Source organism: Tupaia chinensis, unplaced genomic scaffold (assembly GCF_000334495.1).
Source record: "Tupaia chinensis unplaced genomic scaffold, TupChi_1.0 Scaffold000289_1, whole genome shotgun sequence".
Lineage (NCBI taxonomy): Eukaryota > Metazoa > Chordata > Mammalia > Scandentia > Tupaiidae > Tupaia > Tupaia belangeri.
In genome coordinates this window covers 1,491,487-1,503,557 of record NW_006159774.1, presented here as the reverse complement: position 1 = coordinate 1,503,557, position 12,071 = coordinate 1,491,487, and positions in this window count along the sequence as shown.

Here is a 12,071-nt window from a genome sequence, read left to right as displayed (position 1 = left end):
GGTGTCATGGTGGTTAAGACATGGACTCCTACATAGCCAATGGCAGTTTGAGTCTCAGATCTGGTGTCTTAAGAATGGTGCCTGGAGGGACCAGCAGTTGGCGTAATGGCTATGTCGCTGGACTCCCACATAGTCGATTGTGGTTCGAGACCCTGACCCGGTGGCTTAAACTCACGCTGGGCGCGTGTGCATGCGTACCCAAGATCCCGAGAGGAGAATGGAGAAGAAGGGATTGTGGTGTGGCCATCTCCCCTGGGGGGGGATTTCTCGCTTTCTATCTCTCTGTCTCTCTCTGTCTGTCTGGTGAGTGCACATGCCCTATAGCAAAAATGTCTAAAAAAAAAAAAAAAAAGAAAAGGAAAGAATGGTGCCTGGATACCGCTGAGTGCCCTCTTTGCTACTAGGAAATAGTTTTGTTGTATTTCTGTTTACAGTAAAAAATAATTGAAAATTATGAGCTGTACAGAGAGTCCTCACAGATAACAGGTTCATGAGTAATCCTATCATAGTTATGATTTTTCTTGGCCTGAAAAACAATCTGGTTAGTTAAATGCTAGATGGATTGTTGTTAAAATGAATATAGCAGTGGATAGCCTTTCAAGGAGATATTGTTGTACACAATTATGAAATGATTTCTTTCTGCACCCAGTGTTTGAGTATGTGGGCATTGATCTTTAAGTATGTCCTTATCCTCAAACATTTAGAATGATAACAGTTACTATTTTACTGAGAGCTTATCCTGTGCCAGACGGTACACACAGTTTTGTTTAATTCTCCCAGCAACCATTTTGAAGTAATATTATCCATGCCCATAATATGGATAAAAACTGAGGCTGCAAGAACATGTTAAGAATGTCCCCAAGGTCACATAACTAGCAAGTGGCCAGGCAGAGATTGCTTATAAATTATAAGCCATTAAAATTTATAATTTAGGGAAAAAAACCCAAAAAAACAAAAAACAGCTGAAGTCCAGTCTCATTTGTGGTTCTAGCTTCTACCAGACAGCTGAACCCTTCATGGGGGGCAGTGGGTCCTGTTCCCACTGATGGCTCTCACTTTGGCCTTTCTGCATCTGTGTCCCTTGTGCGTGGCTGTAGCTTCTCTGCTTCTTCACTGTCCTGTTTAACTCTTTAGCAATTCCATTATCTTTGCAAACACGTTTTCACATTAAATCCCTCATTTGAAAATCCCAAAATTTCCTGACTGGACCCTGATTCTTAGTTTCTTATACCAGAAGTGGCCTGGTATCATTTAGCTTTTGCTGTATAACAAACCATCCAAACCCTTAATGGGTTGAAACAACACTACTTTTGCTCATCTATCTATGGGTCATCTGTGTGGTTCTCTTGGTTCAGGTCAGGCTCAGTTCATCTTGGCTAGGGAGGCAAAGTCATGCACCCTATAGCAAATATCTCTCTAAAAAAAAGAAAGGAGTCCTCCGCACCGGTTGAGATCTAGTGCTTTCAGGGAATAAGAGAAATGAAGATGTTCTGCTGAGAAGTCACCCTGGTAGAGCCCCCTCTAGCCTTCTCTCTATCTCTCTCTGTCTCTTTCTGTCTCTCTGCCTTCATTTTTAAATTTTTTATTTTTATTTTTTGGAGAGGCTTTTGGTATAGGGTGCATGCCCTTGCCGGGAAGACAGAGCCAAAGAGACAGAAAGTGAGAAATCACCCCCCAGGAGGGATGGCCACACTACAATCCCTTCTTCTCCATTCTCTTCTTGGGGTCTTGGGCACTCACGCACACGTGCCTGGCGTGATTATAAGCCATTGGGTCTGGGACTCAAACCGCAGTTGACTACATGGGAGTCCAGCGACATAGCTGTTATGCCAACTGCTGGTCCCAATTTTTTCTTAAAAAAAATTTTTTTGAGAGGTTTTGTCTATAGGGCATGTGGGCTCGCCAGAAAGACAGAGAGAGACAGAGAAACAGAGAGACAGAAAGCGAGAAATCACCCCTCAAGGAGGATGGCCACGCTGCAATCCCTTCTCCTCCATTCTCCTCTCAGGATCTTGGGCACGCACGCACATGCACCTGGCATGAGTTTAAGCCATCAGGTCCAGGACTCTAACTGTGGTTGATTCCATGGGAGTCCAGCGACATAGCCATTTCACTAACTGCTGGTCACTAAAAATTTTTTTTAAGGTAAAGTATTTTCTTGGCTCTCAAATCCTCCTTGATCTTGCTAACAATCCCCTCCCCTTTCCCTCCTTCCCATTTAGGAGAGGCATAAAGGGCAGGTCTTCAGAAGAAGACTGAGTCCTCCATGGGAGCTGAGATCTAGTGCTTTTGTGTGGCGTGCAAGTGCACTGTGCGGTTTTCATTTTTTATTTTTTTAAATAAATAGATTTTTTCTTTCTCTCTCTCTCTCTTTTCTGTTTTCTTATCCTTTTTCTTTTAACTCATCACTTTGCTACACAGCATCCATGCATTGAATATCTAGATAGGTCTAAGTGAAATGTAACCAAACATCCGAATACTATTAGGTCAACATATTTCTCATTTCTACTGAATTTGTGGTACAAAAGGGAGAAAAATGGGAACAGCAGAAAGTTTGAAGATCACCTCCTACCATGCACCTCTAATCACTCAGATTGAACTTCTAGAAATTAGAAAGAAATGAATAACTCATCAGATGACTAAAAATCACCACAGAGGCACAAGAAATATGAGAAACCAAGAAAAAAACCTTTCCCCCAGGGAAAAGAGTAACTTTTCTTCATCCACAGACAGTACAATAGAACTCATGGAAATGTCTAATAAAGAATTTAGAATATTCATAGTGACAAAGCTAACAGAGCTGGAAGAGAAGAGAGACAGTGAACTCCAGATGAAAAGAGCCGGCAAGTTCCAGGAGGTGAGGAAGTTCTTGCAAGAGCTGAAAGAGTAAATATGCACCATAAAAAAGAATCAAATGGAACTGTTGAGGATGAAGGCTGTAATACAGGGAGTCAAAATCTCCCTTGAAAGTATTAAAAGCAGACTAGATCATATCAAAAATTGGATCTCAGATGTAGAAGACAGAATCTCTGGACTAGTAAAATCCACCATGAAGACTGAGAAAATAGCCCCCCAAAATGAGAATAATATATGAGAAATACTAGGTACCATTAAACATCCAAACATCCGGATAATCAGTATCCCAGAAGGTGAAGAGACTAATTAGGGCATTGATAATTTATTCCATGAAATCCTGGAAGAAAACTTTCCAAACCTAGGGAGGTATTCAGAGATCCAGACCCAGAAAATACAAAGAACCTGCTCCAGGACACATTATAGCCAAATTGACCAAAAACCACAGACAAAGACAAGATACTAAGATTGGCTAGAGAGAAATGTCAAGTTACCTACAAAGGATATCCCATCAGGCTAACAGTGGACCTCTCATCGGAAACAATATGAGCAAGGAAAGAATGGGAAAATATACTCAAAGTGTTGAGTGAAAAATAATTTCAACCAAGAATACCATGTTCGTCAAGATTATCCTTCATATGGGAAGGGAAGAAAAGAACATTCTCAGATAAACAAAACCTGAAAGAACTTACCTACCCCAGACCAGTTCTCTAAGAAGTTCATCAGTAAAACTAAAGTCAGACACACAGAAATAAGAGTTCTAAAATAGGGGACCAGTAGGTGCTGTGGTGGATAATGCACTAGACACTCCTACGTGGCCGACCATAGTTCGTGTCCCGGACCTGGTGGCTTACTTTTTCTCTCTCTCTCTTCCTCTATCTCTCTCTGGTCAGATTAAAATAAATGAATGAATAAATAAAATTAAAAAAAAGAGAGTTCTAAAACAACTTAAGAAAATGGCCAGCTTAATGGTAGGAATGTCCAGAGTTGAACATTATCTTCCAGAATTTAAATGGAAAGATCGGACCACAACAGAAGATAGATGAAGTACATGAGTCTGAACTGGTGAAAGAGAATTTTATGACTTTTGACTAAAACATTACTAATCATCTATGCTTTGTTTTCCAGAGTTAAGGATTTTTGTCTTCTCTTGAGTCGTGGACAGGTCCATGTACCTATATACTATTCAAACAGAATCCTAACCTGTTTCCTGGCTTTAAGTATTAAGCAACATTCTCTAAACATTTTTTGATTTTGATTTATTAAAAATAAAACCGCCTTTCTTGAAATAAAAAAATATGTTTAAAAAATACCTATTTAATTACTGCAGTAAGCTATATAATAGCCTCAGGTTGGTGCTACTTTATAATGCATTCATTGTACCTACAGACTTTCATGCCTAAAGTCAACATGTGTTCACAGATATGTATATATATCAGCTGAACTTGCTATCAAAAGTATTTAGATTAATTAAGATATTTTGTGAATCAATAAAATGTGGGGAAAAAAACAAATAGAAAGCAATTGCAGATACTAGATACAAGAAACAAGGAATGGAAAGTTATTTGTTTGACAATAGCATGATTAAACCACTTTACAGTGTATCCTGGATGGGAAATCACATTTGTATGCTGTGATGTTGCTCAGTGAAAGAATGTAAAATAAAGAAATAAAAGAAAAAAAGTCAAGCCCACCGTGGCAGGTAGCATGGTGGTTAAGGTGCTGGACTCCCACATGGTCAACCACAGTTTAAATCCTGGTCTTGGAGGCTTGCTTTTTCACTTTCCTTCTCTCTCTCTCTCTCTCTCTCCCTCTCCCCCTCTTTTCTCTGGTCAAATTAAAAAAATAATAATAATAAAATTAAATAAATAATTAAATGGGAAAAAAAAGTCAAGCTCTTGGACCAGCTCTGCCCAAGCTCTTGGGCCAGCTAACCAGCTCTAGTGGCTAAGGGAGCTGGATCCCACATGGCCAACTGTACTGTTTTGAGTCCCTACCTGGGGTGCTTGAGAAATATGGCAGGTGAGTGTGCATGCCCCAAATCCCACACGATGAAGAAATGGAGGAAAAGCAATTGTGGCATGACCATACTCTCTATTGAGAGGTGCTTTATCCTTCTACATCTCTCTCTGTCTCTTTGTCACTCTCTGGTGAGTGCCTGCACCTCTAGCTGTCCTGACCCGCAGGACAGTCAAACAGGTTTCCTGAGGGAAGGAGTGAGAGATGGGACAAACGGCGCAATGTTATAACATGAGGATGACACAGTGTTACAATTCTTCAGCGTTGTCCATTTATTATGTGGCAGAGATGGTGGTTATATACATGTTGGTGGGTGGTGATTGGTTGTTCTATATGTAAATGAAGGATTGTAAAAGGTGGGTTATGATTGGTTGCTTTTGTGGACCCATCACCGGATATGCAAATCTGAGGGATTCTAAGCTCACCAATCGGTGAGCACTATGGAAAGTGGCCAATCAGAGCAAGGTTTTGAAGGGAAGGTTTTGAAGGGGAGCCAATCATGGCCTTTGTCATTGTGTAATTGTTTGCTCTCTGAGAAACCAAAACCTAAGAGCTTCCTAAGATGGCAATAGTAAGAGACTCATGAAAATGGCCTCCGCAGACTTGCTGGTGCACAACCTCCCACATCTACCAATAAAAAAAATAAATAAATAGAGAAAGAAAGAAAATCAAGCCCTTGCTAGTTCACTAGTAGGGTAGTACCTATAGGAATAAATTTTAAGAATGCTAGACTGAGGTTAATGGAATATAATATCAAATTGACTACATTCCTGTTGGGGAGTGGGGCTTAGAGCACATTGTCATATACTAAATTACTGAGTGGTGAGTCAGTGTGGAAAGATACAGAAATGGCCTCTGATTTTAACAAGAATGACAGGCTCTACATTACTGAACAAACTCTGGGCCTGGTGAAATGGGGTTTGAATTGGCACAGTAAGAACTTATGGTCTCCACTATGTTCTCACACCTAAGTCAGTTTACTGACCTTCAGTTTCTTAAGTGAAGGAGAATCTATGTCATCTTTGGAGAAGACCTGTGGTTAGTTACGAGGACAACTGTGTTCATGGGGGAAAATGTACAACTGACAATTTTTTAAAAAATTATCTATTAACTTAATGTATTATTTTAATTTGCTATAGGGTACATGCATTCATCAGAGAGAGGGGAGAGAGAGAGAGAAAGAGAAAGTGAGAAAGCAAGTCACCAGGTCCGGGACTTGAACTATGGTCGTCCATGTGGGAGTCCACTACACCATTTGCTGGCCCGGGACTTGAACCATGGTCGTCCATGTGGGAGTTCACTACACCATATTGACAATTTTTAGGTTCTAGAAATGCCGCTGTGGTCCACTGAACAGAGTGAAGACTTCTGGAGACTGGGGGTTACATTAAACTTTGCCTGAATTTATCTCACAGTGGTCTCATCACTCTGGTTTTTATTTTAAAGTTCATGGTTAGATTATTTATATTTAGCAACTGGTAGAATGTTTAGATCAGGATCAGTCTCTGGCCCATAGAAGGAGGCCTATGCAGTAGGAAGGGTCAAATGGAAGCCAATGGAAAAGGCTCTCCTAATAAAATAGTATCAGAATAACAACAACTTCCTGTGGAAATTGTAAAGATGAGATTTAATGTTGTAGGCTGTTGATTTATATGATGTTCTTTTTTAAAAAGTTATTTCTGGGCTGAGACCAGCAACTGGCATAATGGTTATGTTGCTGGACTCCCATGTAGTCGATCGTGGTTCAAATCCTGGTCGTGGTGGCTTAAACTTCACACCAGGTGCATATGTATGCATGCCCAAGATTCTGAGAGGAAGGAGAAGGGATTGTGGCATGGCCATCCCCTCTGGGGGATGACTTCTTGCTTTCTGTGTCTCTGTCTCTGTCTTTCTGGTGAGTGCACGCGCCCTGTAGCAAAAAACCTCTCCAGAAAAGAAAAGGAAAAAAGAAAAAAAAAATCATTTCTGGGGCAAACAGATGGTGTGGTGGTTAACAGTGCTGAACTCCCACATGGCCAATCACGGTTCAAGTCCTGGACCTGGTGGCTTGCATTCTCACTTTCTCTTCCCCTCTCTCTCACTCTCTGACCTCTCTCGTCAAATTAAAATAAATGAATAAATAAAATTAAATTTAAAAAGAATTATTAAAAAAAAAAAGTTCATTTCTTTCTTCCATGAGTGAGAAGGACACACAGAGAGAGAGAGAGAGACAGGTATCTCCTACAGAGTCTCCAAGCTGCAATTTACCCCCATGTTGGCCAGCCCTGGATCATGGGCACATGCATATCCAACGTGTTCAGGGAGGTCTCCAGACATGAACCCACAACCTTCCTACAGGGGTCAGCCTCCCGAGCATTATGTTACTGCTGCACCACTGTCCAGCCCCACATCTTCACCAAACTTGATTACCTGGTCAGTAGAAAAGCCAGACAGATCTGGAGAATGCCTGGAAATCACTGTCAAGTTAATTAAATGGTAACTCTAATGACAACTCCTTTTCCAGGTGTATTTTTGAGACTGTAGCAAATTAGCATAGTCCCTGGTTTTGGTATGCAACTAACAAATGTTTTTCTCTATATCAATTAGTAAAGATTATCAAAAGTGTTTTGCTGGGAACCAGCAGTTAGCGTAATGGCTATATCGCTGGACTCCCACGTAGTCGACCGCGGTTCGTGTCCCAGACCCGGTGGCTTAAAACTCACGCCGGGCGCGTGTGCGTGCATGCCCAAGATCCCGAGAGGAGAATGGAGGAGAAGGGATTGCGGCGTGACCATTCCCCCTGGGGGGTGATTTCTCGCTTTCTGTCTCTATGTCTCTCTCTGTCTGTCTGGCGAGCGCACATGCCCTACAGTGAAAATCTCTCAAAAAAAAAAAAAAAGTGTTTTGCTTTCGCTTGGCAGAGACATCAGCAAACCTTAGAGGTGGTTGAATGCTCCTGCCTGTCATAATGCAGTCCACTGGGTCATCTGGACATCTCACTGGAGGTCATCATTAGCACCATGCTAATTGTATCTTTTCAGCAGAAAATAGCAAGAATCCCAGATGTCATGTTAATACAGATTTATACCAAGAGGTGGAAGAAAAATCACAAAAATTCAGGATCCTGACATTAGCGACATTTAAGAGGATTTGTAGGTTTGCTTGAGACACATCTGTGCCTTACATTTGACTAAATCAGAGGCATAAAGCTGAGTGGGACTTTGCATATAGGGGGCAACATACACTGCATTTCAGTATGCCGCTCTGACCTACATACTGAGAAACTGGTAATTCTGCCAGTATTGAGAAGGCCCAGGGCAGGCGAAGGCTGCAGAGTGAGATCTGTGCCACTTGGCAGATTCCAGTAGCAAATGGCGATACTGGATGGAGCATTCTGCATGGCCCAGGTAAAGGACAAGTGCTTTATACATGGGAAATTCACCCTCCTACCCACCACGAACTTAGTACTCTCCGATCCAGCCAGCTAAAAGCTTGGATGTATGCCTCTGCCATCCATTATGAAATGGAAGTCCTTTATATGAGAATGTATTTGGGTAGGTTGAAAATTGATGACAAGAAAGTCTCAGGTTCTTTGTGGGCTCACACAGTAGGCGTAGAGTCTGAGGATATATGTGTCCCATGAAAATGCTCACCAAAGAGCCATCTCAGGGGCAGCTCTCAATAATCAGGTAGATGAGATCACCCATGCTATGAGGCCCATCAGCATCTTTTTGTAGTCACTGTGGTGTTTACTCAATGTACAAAGTGACCTTGCTGGCAGGAATGGAGGCTGTGCCCAGGTTTCGTAAGATTGACTTCCTCTGCTCAGTGATGACCTGAGGGCCCAACCTACCAAGCAGAGGTCACCCTGAGTACCTCATATGGCATCTTTCTTCTGAGGGACCAGTCGGCTATTGGTGGCATATTGGTTACAGTAGATCTTTTCCATCATGGAAGGGGAAGACACTTGTCTCCAAGCAAATATGTTCAGGTGCACATTCGCCTTCCTTCCTGCTAGTTATTCTGTCAGCACCACTGTTTATAGACACTCTCAGTACTTTATTCATTGCCTCTGGGTGGGAGATACATTTTATTGTGAAGTGCAGCAGTAGGCTCATGGCCATGGAGTTCATTGGTCTTACCATGCAAAGCAGCTCACTTTATGAAATGGTCTGCCAAATACTCAGTTTCAGTGTCAGCTGTGAGAGGATGCTCTGGGAGGTTGGGGCATTGTCATAGGAATATGAGATACACCTTACACCTTTAAATAGTAACCACTGTGTCATTGTCTCCCCCACTGCCAGAATGCATGAGGTTGAGTTGGGAGGCCCTGTTCGTGCTTACACCAAATAACCCACTGGGGTAATTTTTGCTTACATCTCTGCAAGCTTGGATTCAGTGGATTCTGAGGTCCTAGTGGATAAGGAAGGACTGTTCCCACCAGGAAACACAGTCATGATCCTGTTGAATTAGAATCTGAGACTTCTGCTTTGCTGTTTTGCATTTCTCATTATATCTGATTAACAGCCAGAGAGGAGATCCTTTGGACTGGATTGGGGAACTGATCACAATGATCAAGATACTGACTACTGCTATATAGTAATAGAACGGGGCTATATTTAAAACTCAAGGTGCTTAAAAAAAAAAAAAAACGGTAAAAAGGGTTAGCCCTGTGGCCTAGGGGTTAAAGGAGCAGGATCCCACATGGCTGAGTACATGGTTTAAGTCCTAGACATAGTGACTTGAAAAACATTCCAGGTGCATGTGTGTGAGTGCCCAAAATCCCAACAGGATGGGAAGACAGAGAAGGGATTGTCGTGTGACTGTACCCCATTGGGGGTGCTTTGCCCCCCCCTACTCTGGCAAGTGTATACACCCTCTGGCAAAGTGTTCACTGGGAGTCTCTTAATACAACCTTATCTAATAGGCCTTGTTAAGAGAAAACTTCAGCAAATCCAATAAAGATCCACCAACGGTTCAGATCCCGTGAGGAAAAGTTTTATGCCATCCTATGACATGAAAAACTCTATCCAGCAGAGGTCCTAGCAGAAGGTAAAGGAACATGGAAGGGGTGATTTAAAAAAAGTGATGTGAACTTGTGACCAGTTGCAGAAATGAGGACTGAAGCAGGTATGCACATTTTTATCTATATATTTTAAATATATATTATGTTATCTATATTTTATGTATAAATATATATCTATACATGTTAACCAATGATTTATTCCCCATTTTTTTCTACTTTTTTTTTCATGAGGAGTTGTAGTTATTCTTTTCTTTTTAATTTTTAAAAAATTTTGCCGGATGGGGATCAGCAGTTGGCATAATGGCTATGTCACTGGACTCCCATGTAGTCAACCATGGTTCGAGTCCCAGACCTGGTAGCTTAAACTCAAACTGGGTGTGTGTGCGTGCATGCCCAGGATCCTCAGAGGAGAATGGAGGAGGGATTGCGGTGTAGCCATTCCCCCTGGGGGGCGATTTCTCACTTTTCTCTATCTCTCTGGCAAGTGCATGCGCCCTATAGTAAAAACCTCTCAAAAAAAAAATTTTTTTTTTTTTTTGTAGGATGCATGTGCTGCCAGAGAGAGAGAGAGAGAGAGCGAGAGAGAGAGAGAGAGAGAGGAAGAGAGAAGGCACCACCTGCCCCCCATGAGAAATAGTCACACCACAATCCCATCTCCATTTCTCCATCTTGTTGGGATTTGGGACATGTATGCCCACCTGCCCAGTGGGCTGTGGGTACAAGACTTGAACCACGGGATCAACCATGTGGGATCCAGCTGTCTTAACCACCAGGCCACAGAGCCTGCCTGATAGTTGTTCTTTAGCTCAGAGCTCAACAAACGGTGAGAAGCCACATATAGTTCTGATGAAGAGGACTTTGTATTGTCTGGGGCATGGTGAGGGATGCGCTATGTCACATGGCACTTGGTGTTCCACCTTTCTGAAGAAAGTAACCACTTTCAATGATACAGAAGGTAATTGAATTCTCTAGGTGGAGACAGGATGCCATTTTAAGAGACTAAGGTGCTGGTAGAAGGGTGAGAATGAGTGCTTCGTGGTAAAGTGAACGAACTGTAATGGCCTTTTGCCCATTTTCTCTCAAATCTGGCTTTAATTTTCCTGTGCTCTGCTCAGTGTGGCAGGGGGCCACATTACCCAGACTCCCTTGATCTCTGAGTATTGCACAGCACCAGGCAATGAAAAACACTGGCAGAAGACAGCAGGGTAGGAGAGGAGAAGCCTAGACACACTCCCATCCCCTACGCCGGGTGGCATCTCTAGCAGGGGCTGGAAGTCCTCTCTATTGTTCCAACTCATTCCAGGCAAGTCTTGCTAGAGGCTAGCTCTTTGTGAATACCCTACATGCTTCTCTCTTGCCCTTGGGGTGTTATTGCCTTCATCTCAGAAAAGAAAAATAAATCATGGGCTGCCTTAGTCTCCCTTGTATCTCTACTCAGCTCTTTTATCACCTGTATGTCCAATTCCTTGTGTTAAATTACCACTGTTGGAAATACCTAGGATAGTAGGTGGATTTTCTTTAAGGTTTGTTTGTTTGTTTATTTATTTATTTATTTATTTATTTCCAGCAGTGAGAGAGATGGAAAGAGAGAGGCCACCCTCAGCAGGGTCCTGAGGCTGCGATCACCCCTAGCCTTTGGCCAGCCCTGGATAATGGGCGGGTGCATGCCTGGCAAACTGGTCAGGTCTGCAGAACCTGAACCAGGAACCTTCCCAGATGTAATTGTCTTACAGAACATTTCATCACTGTGCCACTGTCTGACCCCCAAGAACAGTAAGTTCTATTTTCCTAACTGGACCCTGACTGGATCCCTTATAAATTGTGTGTGTTCATGTGTGCACTTGTGTGCACATGTGTGTGTGTCTACAAGAAAAGTCAATCTGAGTAAAATATAGGCATATGTGTGTGTGTTCATGTGTTTATGTATATTCACATGGTGGGCATATAAATGCATATAAAATAAACATGGAAGGGTAGGTTTTCAAAGGGAAAGTAAAGGAGGGCTTTCAGTGTTCTCTCCGTGTATTTTTCTTTTCATGTGTTTTTACAACAAACAACTGTGTGGTTTTTAGATACGTAGTCGTTTCTGAGTGGTGCAGTTTCCTAAGTAGGTGCCCATCTGATGGCAGTCCTCAAAGCTTTAATACAGAACATAAGAGGATAGCTGTGGGGATCTTCCTCTCCCCACAACCTC